The sequence below is a fragment of the Bos taurus genome, chromosome 3 (genome assembly GCF_002263795.3).
Source record: "Bos taurus isolate L1 Dominette 01449 registration number 42190680 breed Hereford chromosome 3, ARS-UCD2.0, whole genome shotgun sequence".
In the NCBI taxonomy this organism is placed as follows: Eukaryota; Metazoa; Chordata; class Mammalia; order Artiodactyla; family Bovidae; genus Bos; species Bos taurus.
In genome coordinates this window covers 13,959,626-13,969,992 of record NC_037330.1, presented here as the reverse complement: position 1 = coordinate 13,969,992, position 10,367 = coordinate 13,959,626, and positions in this window count along the sequence as shown.

Sequence of the window (10,367 nt, the reverse complement as noted above, 5' to 3'; positions counted from 1 at the left end):
GTCAGGTAGCAGAAGGGACCTGCCAGGGCAGGTGGAGCATTACCAAGGGTAAGAGCATCAGAGGCTTTTAATACCACAGCTGGAGGTGTTGCAGGGAGAGCTGGGCAGGTGAGGCGAGGGGTTCTGGGAACAAGGCTAAGACAAGGAAGGGAAACTTCTGTGAGGGTGTGTGGGAGAGGGCACTGGATAGCTTTTATCGATCTGGGAACAGGTGCTGAAGCCAGTGAAGCCAGTCTCTCTGGTCCCTTTGGGCAGTTGGCGTCTGCGGCCTTGTCCTGGGTGGTGCGGAGGGAGCCCCGCCTAGTCCCGCCCCTTCACTGAGGGACTCGCTGATGAGCGCTTTGACAGGCACAGCTGTCTGCTCCACACAGTCACGTGTGTCCCTGCAAACACGGGCGGCACACAGCTCCCCCTACCCCAACTGTTGGATCCCGTTGTGTTCAATGGTGCTCCCCTCCACCCGCCATGACATGACACTTGCCCGTCCCCCGTTAATCTCCTCCTGACTGTGCCAAGTCCATTAACTGCCCACCCCTGCCACTGCCACACACACACCAAGGGCTGAGCACCAGATGAGACGAGCACCTACAGGGGGATCAGTGGAATGGGGCCCTGAGGACCCCATGGGGACCTGTGCTGGGGACAGCCACTTGAGGCTGTGGGGATCAGACATCTGAGTCCCCCGCATCTCTCATGGTTCCCCACTCTATCCCTCCTTCTCAGGGAGAGCTGTCTCGGTTGGGAATCAAAGGATCAGATGAGCTGGTGGGTCCTACAAGAAGACCCAGCATGGAGGAAAGAACCCAGAACTCCCTTCTCTAAGGAGGCTTTTGCCAAATCCTCCATCGAGAGGTGCAGCAGCCAGCGTGGCTCCCCAGGCACCCCCAGTGGGGGGATGGGCTCTCTACAGAACCCAGGGGTCCAAGACTCCCAGCTTTCCCAACCAGCCTCTGCCTCCTTCCTGCCTGCTCCCTCGGGGGCAAGGTTCCCGACAGGAGAGCAGAGCATCTGTTTAGGTTTCCAGGAACAGTGCAGGCAGAGTGCTGGGGCAGCCTGGGTAGAGAACGTCCTGTCCTGGGTCCTCTGGAGCCCCCAAGTTGAAGAGAGATCCTAGAGAAAATTCCGGACTCCACAGGCCAAGGACTCTCTAAGTACCAACTGGAGAAAGCCTGTCCTGCCCAATTCCTAAAGTGACCTGCTTGATGAGAGAAAGGCTGACAGTCCCAGGAGGAGCCAGGACTCAGAAAGACCAACTTTCGGTCTAACCAGGCTGAACCACCAGGCAGTTCAGCCTCCCCTCCGGGAGGAGTGAGGTGACTCCGTGGCTCTAAGCATCAGTCACCTCCCAACCGTTTCTCTCTGTCCTCTGACTCCCACCCCAGCTCTGATAGACTCTAGTGCTAAGATGGAAAGTTTGAGCAGCTTGGGCTCTAGGGCAGTGGGGAGAAAAGAGACCTGGAGCCGGGAGAGACAGAGATAAGACAGGGCCAGAGATGCTGGTGGAGCTCAAAGGGGCAAAGAGGGCCAAGGAGACAGAGAAGCAGCCTGGGGCCACGCAAAGAAACAAGAGGTGCACACACGGGGCAGACAGAAAAAAGCTAGAGAGCGCCAGATTGGGGCCAGGGTCCCGGGGCAGTGTGTTTTATTCTGAGCCCTGCCTCTAGTCATGCCTTGGACTAAGGGACTCTTCAGCTCCCCTTCCACTCAGCTGGGTCCCTTCCTCTTTTTCCAGGGCTTGGTTCCCTGAAGGTTAAGCTCTAGACTCTGCTGCCAGAATGCCGGGTTCTGCACCTACCAGCTGGGTGATGCTGAGTAATTTACTCAGTCTTTCTGTGTCTTAGCGTCCTCCTCTACAAAATGCAGATGATAACAGCACCAATCTCCTAGGCTCATTACGAGGTTCAAACAAGTCTCATGAGTAAACCTCTTCCAATGGGGCCTAACCGGTGGGTGGTAGGTGCTGTGTGAATGTTTGCCGTTTTCATTCTTCCCTTTCCCACCCTTCTTCCTCCTTTCCCACCTCCTTCTCTCTTTCCTGTGACAGGTTTTGAGCACCCCCAGTCCCAGGCCTGGCCCTGGTCTTTGGGGTGTGATAGGCCAGGCTGGCAGGAAGAATGTTTTGGGGGGATGTGCGTGTGTGAGTGCTCAGTCGCTCAGTGGTGTCTGACTCTTTGCCACCCTATGGACTGTAGCCCGCCAGGCTTCTCTGTCCATGGGATTCTCCAGGCAAGAATACTGAAGGGGGTTGCCATTTCCTTCTCCAGGGGACCTTCCTGACCCAAGGCTTGAACCTGCATCTCTTATGTCTCCTACATTGGCAGGTGGGTTCTTTACCACTGGCACCACCTGGGGAGCCTTTTGGGGGGATAGTGCTCACCAAAAAGGAGCTCTTGTCCCTTGATCCCAACTACCCCCTCCAGCTGCAGCAGCTTTAAAGAGAGATCCAGCCTGGCTGTGAAGTGTGTGAGGGAGGAAGGGGCTTATCTCTTCCCCCGAAACTCCATGGGCTGTGGGTCTCCAGCCCTGGTGAATGATGAGCGCCAAGTATGCAGGGAGAGCAGGGCCAGAGCAGCCCCCATTCACCACTCCATCAACTCCCAAGTGGGAACTCCCCTCCTGGCTCACCTCCTCTGGGCAGCCCTCAGGGATTACTCAGACCTTGGCACCTCTGTAGGGTGCTTCTGAGGCCATGAATCCTCCCAGACTCTGAGTCGAGTCTCCAGTGTATACAACCAGGGGTGGGAAACATGCTTCTGAGGCTTTCTATCTGTTATCCCTGTGGCCTCCTGATCCTGAGTGTCAGGAAGTCCTTTCTGTGGTCTGCCCTCCTGCTTCCCACCTGGATCTGAAGGGGTTACTCAGCTCCAGGCCTGCCCACTGCAGGTCCCAGCTGCCTGGGGCCTGTGGTCAGAGCTAATGTAGGTGGGAGTTGGAGGACAAGAAGGGATAAAGTTATTAGCATCTTCATCTTTGAGGGATATCGATTGTTGAGTCTCCAGGCTCACTTGGTCTTATAACGGGGCTCACGGGGGTGTTGGGAGGGGCTCAGAAAAAAATCTCATGAAGCCACCACACCCCTTATCCTTGAGTGGGAACTGGGCTGCCTGGGGTTTCTCAAAGGAAGACACTCAAAGACACAGTTTGGGGGGCAAGGGCTGAGAGGGGAGTTAGGTTTGGTGCCCTGGGCTGGACAGCTGGGGTAGATGCGGGCTTGGTTTCAGCTCACTACCCTTTGCTTTAAGGTGTGTGTGTGTGTGTGTGTGTGTGCGTGCGCGCGTACATGTGTAAGAGAGAGAGAGGGAGGGAGGGAGGAGAAGGCTGGCATCCCTTCTCCTGAGGCTCATACACTTTCATCTGAGGCAAAGCCTCCTCCGTTGACACTCGAATGTTCTGGACACGTTACATGCCCCTCTCCACGCAGCTGACTGAGCGCTCCTGGTGTGATGCTGGGTGTGGTGGTGGGCAGTCCCCCAGCAGAGTGTGTGGCCCCCTTCCCACCCAGTGTGACTTTGGCCCCAGTGTGTCAGGGGTTGTGTTTGTATGTGGCCGTCCCTGTGTGAAAGCTTGTGTCAGCTGGGCTCTCTGCCCACATCTGTGCAGAGTCTTGCTCCTGACTTGGAAACACCAGGGATATAGCTGGGCAGGGAGCTCGGGGATCTGACTGTCCACTTCGTCCACGGGGCCTCTCTTCCAGCCAGAGGTCTTTCGGCTCCTGGCCGGCCAGCTGCAGAGGTGGGGACGAAGCCTAGACTCCCAGGATGAGAGGACGCTGTGGGGGTGCTGGGGACGAGGGGCACAGTCTCCCTCCCTTCCTTACATCCCTCCCTCCGGACTCCTCTCTTCCTCCAGCAGCAGGGAGGAGCGGGCAGGAATGGCTTCTTGGGCAGGGGTCAGACTCTGTTCTTTTTCCCCCGAAGGAGCTGGCTTCCCTTGTGCTGGGCCAGGAGAGGAAATTAATGACGGGGGGCCAGGAGGGGAGAGTGTTCAGGGCTAATGTTGGTATTAATCAGGAGCTGGTCCCCAGCAACGGATAGGATTCAGCCTGGGCCCTGTGTGTGTGTGTGTGTTGGGAAGTGGGGGGCAATGGAGGACCAGGAACTCCTGGCTCATCCCATCAGCCTCCCTCCCTCCCCATAGTGCCCCCACCTCCCTTGCTCTTGTTTTGCTGGAAGTCCCTTCTGCTGTCTGTCCTCCACCCTCCTGCTGATGGAGGGCCCGGCTCCCTTCTCAAGTCCAAGTCCACCCCTGGATGTGGGGGTGGAGCAGGCCCCCGCCCCCACCCCTCCACTAGCCCTTATTGCGGGCAGGCGTGCACGTTAGGTGATTCCCGAGGCTGTCAGCCCTGCTAATTGCCTCTCAACCTTCCCCTCATCACCAGGGCGGCCCCCCACGAACTCCATTAGCCCCCCCTCTCTCCCCTGATAGCCCCTAAATCAGCCCCAATTATTCACAGGAGGGGGGGCGGTCTGGGCTGAGCTGTGATTACAGCTAGAGTGGAGGGAGTGAGGGACGGAGCTTGAGTGCCAGGCAGCCTGGCGGGGGCAGGCCGTAGGCAGGGTTGGGAGGAGGAGTATAGGGGTGGGGACTTTCGGGCAGATTCAAGTCAGAGACTACCCAGGGAGGAACATAGGAGCCTGAAATAAGGAGGGAAGTTCAGGCCGGAAGGCAGGCAATGGGTGGGGTGTGTGTGCCACAGCTTGTATTTCAGCCTCCCCTCCACTAACATCCAGAAAGGAGAAGGAAAGGGTCAGCCGGGCGCACGCCCTATGAGTGGGTCGTCCTAACCGCTGTCATCAGCATCGCTGCCAACCGTTTACGACGAGCCTGGTTGGAGAGGCAGGGACAGCAGCTAGAGCTGTATTTTCTCCTTTCGGGTTTTCCCGAGAGGCTCTCAGGGACCCTTCTGCTCCCATGGGCTGTGTTTGGGGCAGAACCGCAGGCCCCTTGCTTCCCTGTCTGTGTCCTGGAGCACTTTGGTGTGGCTGTGGCTGAGACAGGGAGTGGCCTGAGGTGAGTTGTATGTCCAGTGACAGTGGGACCAGCCCAGAGTCAACTCTCAGCCCCTCTTTCCAAGCTGGATCAGGGAGCCCTCTCCAGCCCTTCCAACTCTTTTAAGGCCTCTGGAATGCTTCACCAGTCCCTCCCTCTCCTGGAGGAGAGAGGCACCCATGCCCTCTGTTAGCGCTTGCTGCTGTGCTCTGAGCTCACACGCTCCTTGGCACCTCTGCTCATCCATACCATCACACGGCTCCCTGGATCAGTGCCGGGGCCTCCTCCCCAGTTTTCCTGCTTCCAACCATGCCCCTCAGAGGCTATTTTCTTTTTTTTAACACAACAGTCATTCTTTTAAAGTCTGAGTTGAATCGTGTCCTTCCTCTGTCAAATCAACAGCCTAACTACAACCTACAGGGCCCTGCAGATTTGACCTCCAGGTTCCTCTGTCCTCAACAACTCCCAGCATGCTCCCTGCTACTCACTAGGTTCCAGTCCCCTAGCTAGTCTGGCCCCAGGGCCTTTGCACATGCTCTTCCCCTGTCTGGAATGCCCTTACCCCAGAAAGCTGTGTGGCTCCCTCCTTCACCTCATTTAGGGTTTCACCTGGAGGCTACCTTTTCAGTGAGGACTTTCCTGACCACCTTTCCAAACAAACTGTACCCCCAGTGCTCCCCATCACTCTTCCTGTTTTGTTTTACTTTATTGTTTGTAATAATACTGTCTTCTGATGCATCATGATTTTATGGATTTTGTTTTTCAGCTCTTCGCTGGCATTACTACTGGGATGAAAGCTTCATTTTATTCCCTTTCATATTTAGGCAGAGGTTTTTGCCTATCTTGTTCATATCTTAGACCCTATGCCTGTGCATAATAGGTGCTCACCAAATCTTTTTTCATGAATGAATGAAGGAATAATTAACTCCTGGATTAGCATGTGAGCTCTCTGAGGGGAGAAACTTTTCTCCCCTTAATAAGTTATTAAATGAAAAGGTCTTCTAAGTGTGCCTAGTAATCAGTAGGGTTTAATAAAAGTTAGCAGTTGCCTTCAACATCACCACGATGTCATTTCCTCTGTATTCTGGGCACTAGGCGCCAGTATCAGGCCACCCAAGTTGGCTATTCTCTTGCTCTCTGTACATCCCCTGCTTCACCTACACCCTGCTCCTATGACTGATCTTCCCTCTTAATCATAGAGCCTAATCAGTAAACGGCTACATATTCATTCCTGGCCCCAGCTAGTGATTGTTCTAATCTTTAGGTCAGAACTATCTTCACTGCGGTAGTTTATCAAAAGGGGGAGCCCCTCTGCTGGCTACCCTGCTAACCCATGAACCAACCTGACGTCAATTCCTCTATAACTGGAACCACCCCCACCTCCCCAGTGGCTCCAAGACTTTGCTTCAGATGTGTAAGATCCCCCATCTGTTAAACCACTGATGTCTTTATCAATAACTCTGGGCTCTTTCTTTGATCTTGAGGCTGGGAAATTACAGGGCTTGCAGGCCTGTGGGATGCAGCCCAACAACAGGAAAACACAAAACCGGTGCTGTTGAACAAAAGGGTAAATGAGGACCTTAGACTCCCTTGTACCTTCCAGGGAGGCAACAGGGGAACTTCCATCCTTCTCGCTGGGCCCAGGAGGCAGAGTTGGTGCAGAGACTTGGAAGATCTTTGCACAGGGTGGCAGCCATTCACTCTAAATTTTATTGAGTATTTACTTACTTTGTACCAGGCCCTGAGATCCCAAAGATGATATCAACCTGGCCCCAGTACTTGAAGAACTAAGAGTTTAGCAAAAGAGAGGCAAGTTAAGCTTTCATATAGAGGAGTGAGATGGGGAGAAGCTGGAAAGGCTCCCAGAGAAAGGACAGTCGAGCTGAACGTGAAAAGATGAGAACAAGTTGTCGGAGTCCAGGTGCATGTTGGAAAAGAATTTTCCAGACATGAGACAGAATGAGAGGGAAATAAAGTTTATTAGAGTGGGAGACGCTGTTAGAACAGCGGGCCAGCTCAAGGGAGAACGGACATTGAATGGGGATCCTTAATCCACTTTTATACCCAGGGTACATTTGCTGATTGGATGAGGCACGTGTACTGGGTGGGGGGAGAGTAAGGCAAATACCTCCTCCCTATAGGGTAGGAGAGGAGACAGGTTATATTGTTCCATTAATAGTTACAACATAGGGGAGGGATGGAGAAGGCAATGGCACCCCACTCCAGTAGTCTTGCCTGGAGAATCCCAGGGACGGGGGAGCCTGGTGGGCTGCCGTCTGTGAGGTCGCACAGAGTCAGACACGACTGAAGTGACTTAGCAGCAGCAGCAGCAGGGGAGGGAAGGATGATAAGGGTCTGGTTTTTCCATTCCTGCATTCCAAGACCCTCCTTGGTTATCTGCTCTTTCATCCTTGGGTCACCTCACAAGTGAGCCAGGTGAAGGAGGGAGGAGCCCACATTCTTCCTCTCTATCTAGCCCTCTGTCTCCCCATTTGCCTCATGAAAGTGATCCATCAAATGACCTTCAAAGCCCCTCTGGCCTCAGACATACTGCCACTCTATGGTCTTTGGCCTCCGGACCAGGATCTGTCCTCTGGTTTCTGCTGTCCCCTGCTGGAGACTTTTGGTAACTCTGGAGTCAGGAGAAGCAACATCCAACCTTGCCTTCTTTCCCCAAAGTGAGCAGCACTCTCCAATCTGAGCCTTCCCTTCACCTCCCATCACACCAAACAAAACAACACTAGCTTTTCTCTCTGATAGAGAATATTCTCAATACATATTTTTGACAAATGGCTTGAAACCAGAATACATGAAGAATTCATACTTGTTATAACCCAGCAATACCACTTCTAAATAGTTACAGAAATAAATGAAAACATGTTCACACAAGACTTGTGTATGATTGTTCATAGTAGCTTTATTCATAATAGCCTAAAACTGGAAAAAAACTCAATGCCTATCAACTGGTGTAGACACAAATTGTGATATATCTGTACAATGGAATATCACTCAGTGGTAAGCAAGGAACAAAAGATTTATGGTAAATGAAAGAAGATAGACATGAATGAATACGTATTGTATAACCTAGATAGCATATTGAAAAGCAGAGACATGACTTTGCCAACAAAGGTCCATCTAGTCAAGGCTATGGTTTTTCCAGTGGTCATGTATGGATGTGAGAGTTGGACTGTGAAGAAAGCTGAGCACTGAAGAATTGATGCTTTTGAACTGTGGTGTTGGAGAAGACTCTTGAGAGTCCCTTGGACTGCAAGGAGACCCAACCAGTCCATTCTGAAGGAGATCAGTCCTGGGATTTCTTTGGAAGGAATGATGCTAAAGCTGAAACTCCAGTACTTTGGCCACCTCATGCGAAGAGTTGACTCATTGGAAAAGACTCTGATGCTGGGTGGGATTGGGGGCAGGAGGAGAAGGGGATGACAGAGGATGAGATGGCTGGATGGCATCACTGACTCAATGGACGTGAGTCTGAGTGAACTCCGGGAGTTGGTGATGGACAGGGAGGCCTGGCATGGTGTGATTCGTGGGGTCGCAGAGTCGGACACGACTGAGAAACTGAACTGAACTGAACTGAGGTCCATTTCTATGAAATTCTAGAACAAAAAATCTACAGTGACAGCAGATTAGAGATTTCATAGGGCTGGCTTTGGGGAGTGAGGATGGAGTAGCGGATGGAACATTATCTGCAAAGGAGCACAAGGGAAGTTTTGGAGAGAGGAAAATGTTTTTTAAAAAAAGTTTTTGGCAGATGACACATTTGTCAAAACTAATCAAACTTGGGGAACTTCCCTGGGAAAGTCCTAGTGGTTAGGATTCAGAGCTTTCACAGCCCAGGTCAATGGCCTGGGCTCAATTCCTGGTCAGGGAACTAAGATGCCACAAGCCCCATGGCACGCCAAAACAAAACAAAAATAAATAACCCCCCCCCAAAAAAAACCAAAAGAGCATCAAACTAAGACGTTGAACAAAGTGAACAAGCCAGATACATATTGTAAGGACAAATAATGTATGATTCCACTTATATGAAGTACTGAATCAAACTCATGGAAGCTGAAAGTAGAATTAGAGGGGCTGGGGAGGAGGAATGAGGAGTTATAGCTACATGGGTACAGTTTCAGTTTGGGATATGAAAACTCACGGAAGTGGCTGGTGATGATGGTTGAACAATATGAATGTACTTTATGCCCATTGAACTGTACACTTAAACATGGTTAAAATGATAAAATTCATATTTTACCACCATAAAAATGTAAAAGAACCCCATCGAACACTTTTAAGTGGGTGTTTTTAAAAACTGTATGTCAATCATATTACCGCAATAAAGTTGAAGTCGCCAAAGAGGAATGTACTTGTCTTGCTTTTCCTGAACTATTGTATCTTTTTCTGTCCCGGGCGGGGGTTTGTAGAGAGAGCCGTGTAATCAGACGATCCAAAGAACTTAGTTCAAATCCTGCGTTTGCCACTTGCTGGTGCCTAATTACATGAACATCATCATGTAAATAGAACCGATAGATTAAGTGAACCAATTCCTAAAGATATAACGACGTTGAAAACAAATATTAGTTGTTAACGAAAATTGCCTCTGTCCTTTCAAAGGCTGAGAAGGGAAAAGTGCCCTAAGAAGGGTGAGATACAGGCTGTCCACCTCGGACGCGAGGCTCTTCTCTCAGGTCGGGAGTCGCGGGCTGTGTGGAGGCGGGCGCTGGCCGCGAGGTGGCGCCCGGCTCGTGCCGGGTCTGCTCAGAGTCCGCCGCGCGCGGTGCACCCGAGCGCCCGGTCTCTGGACCGAGGGGGCGGGCAGAGGCGGAGACTCCGCGGAACTCTGCTTCCCAGGATCACACCCTCCTCAGGCCGGAGAAGAGGAGAGACATTTTCCCGTCGCGGCTCTCCCAGTCTGGGATGCGCAGGTCGATCCCCGGGTCGTGCCTCTAATAAGATAACAGCTGTTCGGCCGCACTGGGAAAGTGCCCGACGTAGACGATCTCACTAATTTCCCTCCGCCACCCCACTTTACAGACAGGAAAGCTGAGGCCCGAGACGCAGAGTACCCGCTGGCCGCACAGCTGGTGAAGAGCCAAGGAGGGACTCGGGCCGGGACCCCTGCTCTTGTCCCGTGCTCTTCCCCTCTCTGCACCCGGTCCAGGCTGCCAGGTCGGCCCCGCCGCCGCTTGGCCTCCGTGGTCCCACCCCTACACAGCCTCCCTCCCCGGGCACTCTGGATCTCCCCTCCCCCGGCTCCCGGTTTCCTTGTCAAAACTTCCTGCTTTGGCGAGGGCCCGAGTTCCCACCCCTTTCCTGCCCCCCGCCCCTCCGCGCCCCTCCCCGCCCAGCGATCCACAACGTTCGGCCTCCCAGCCGCT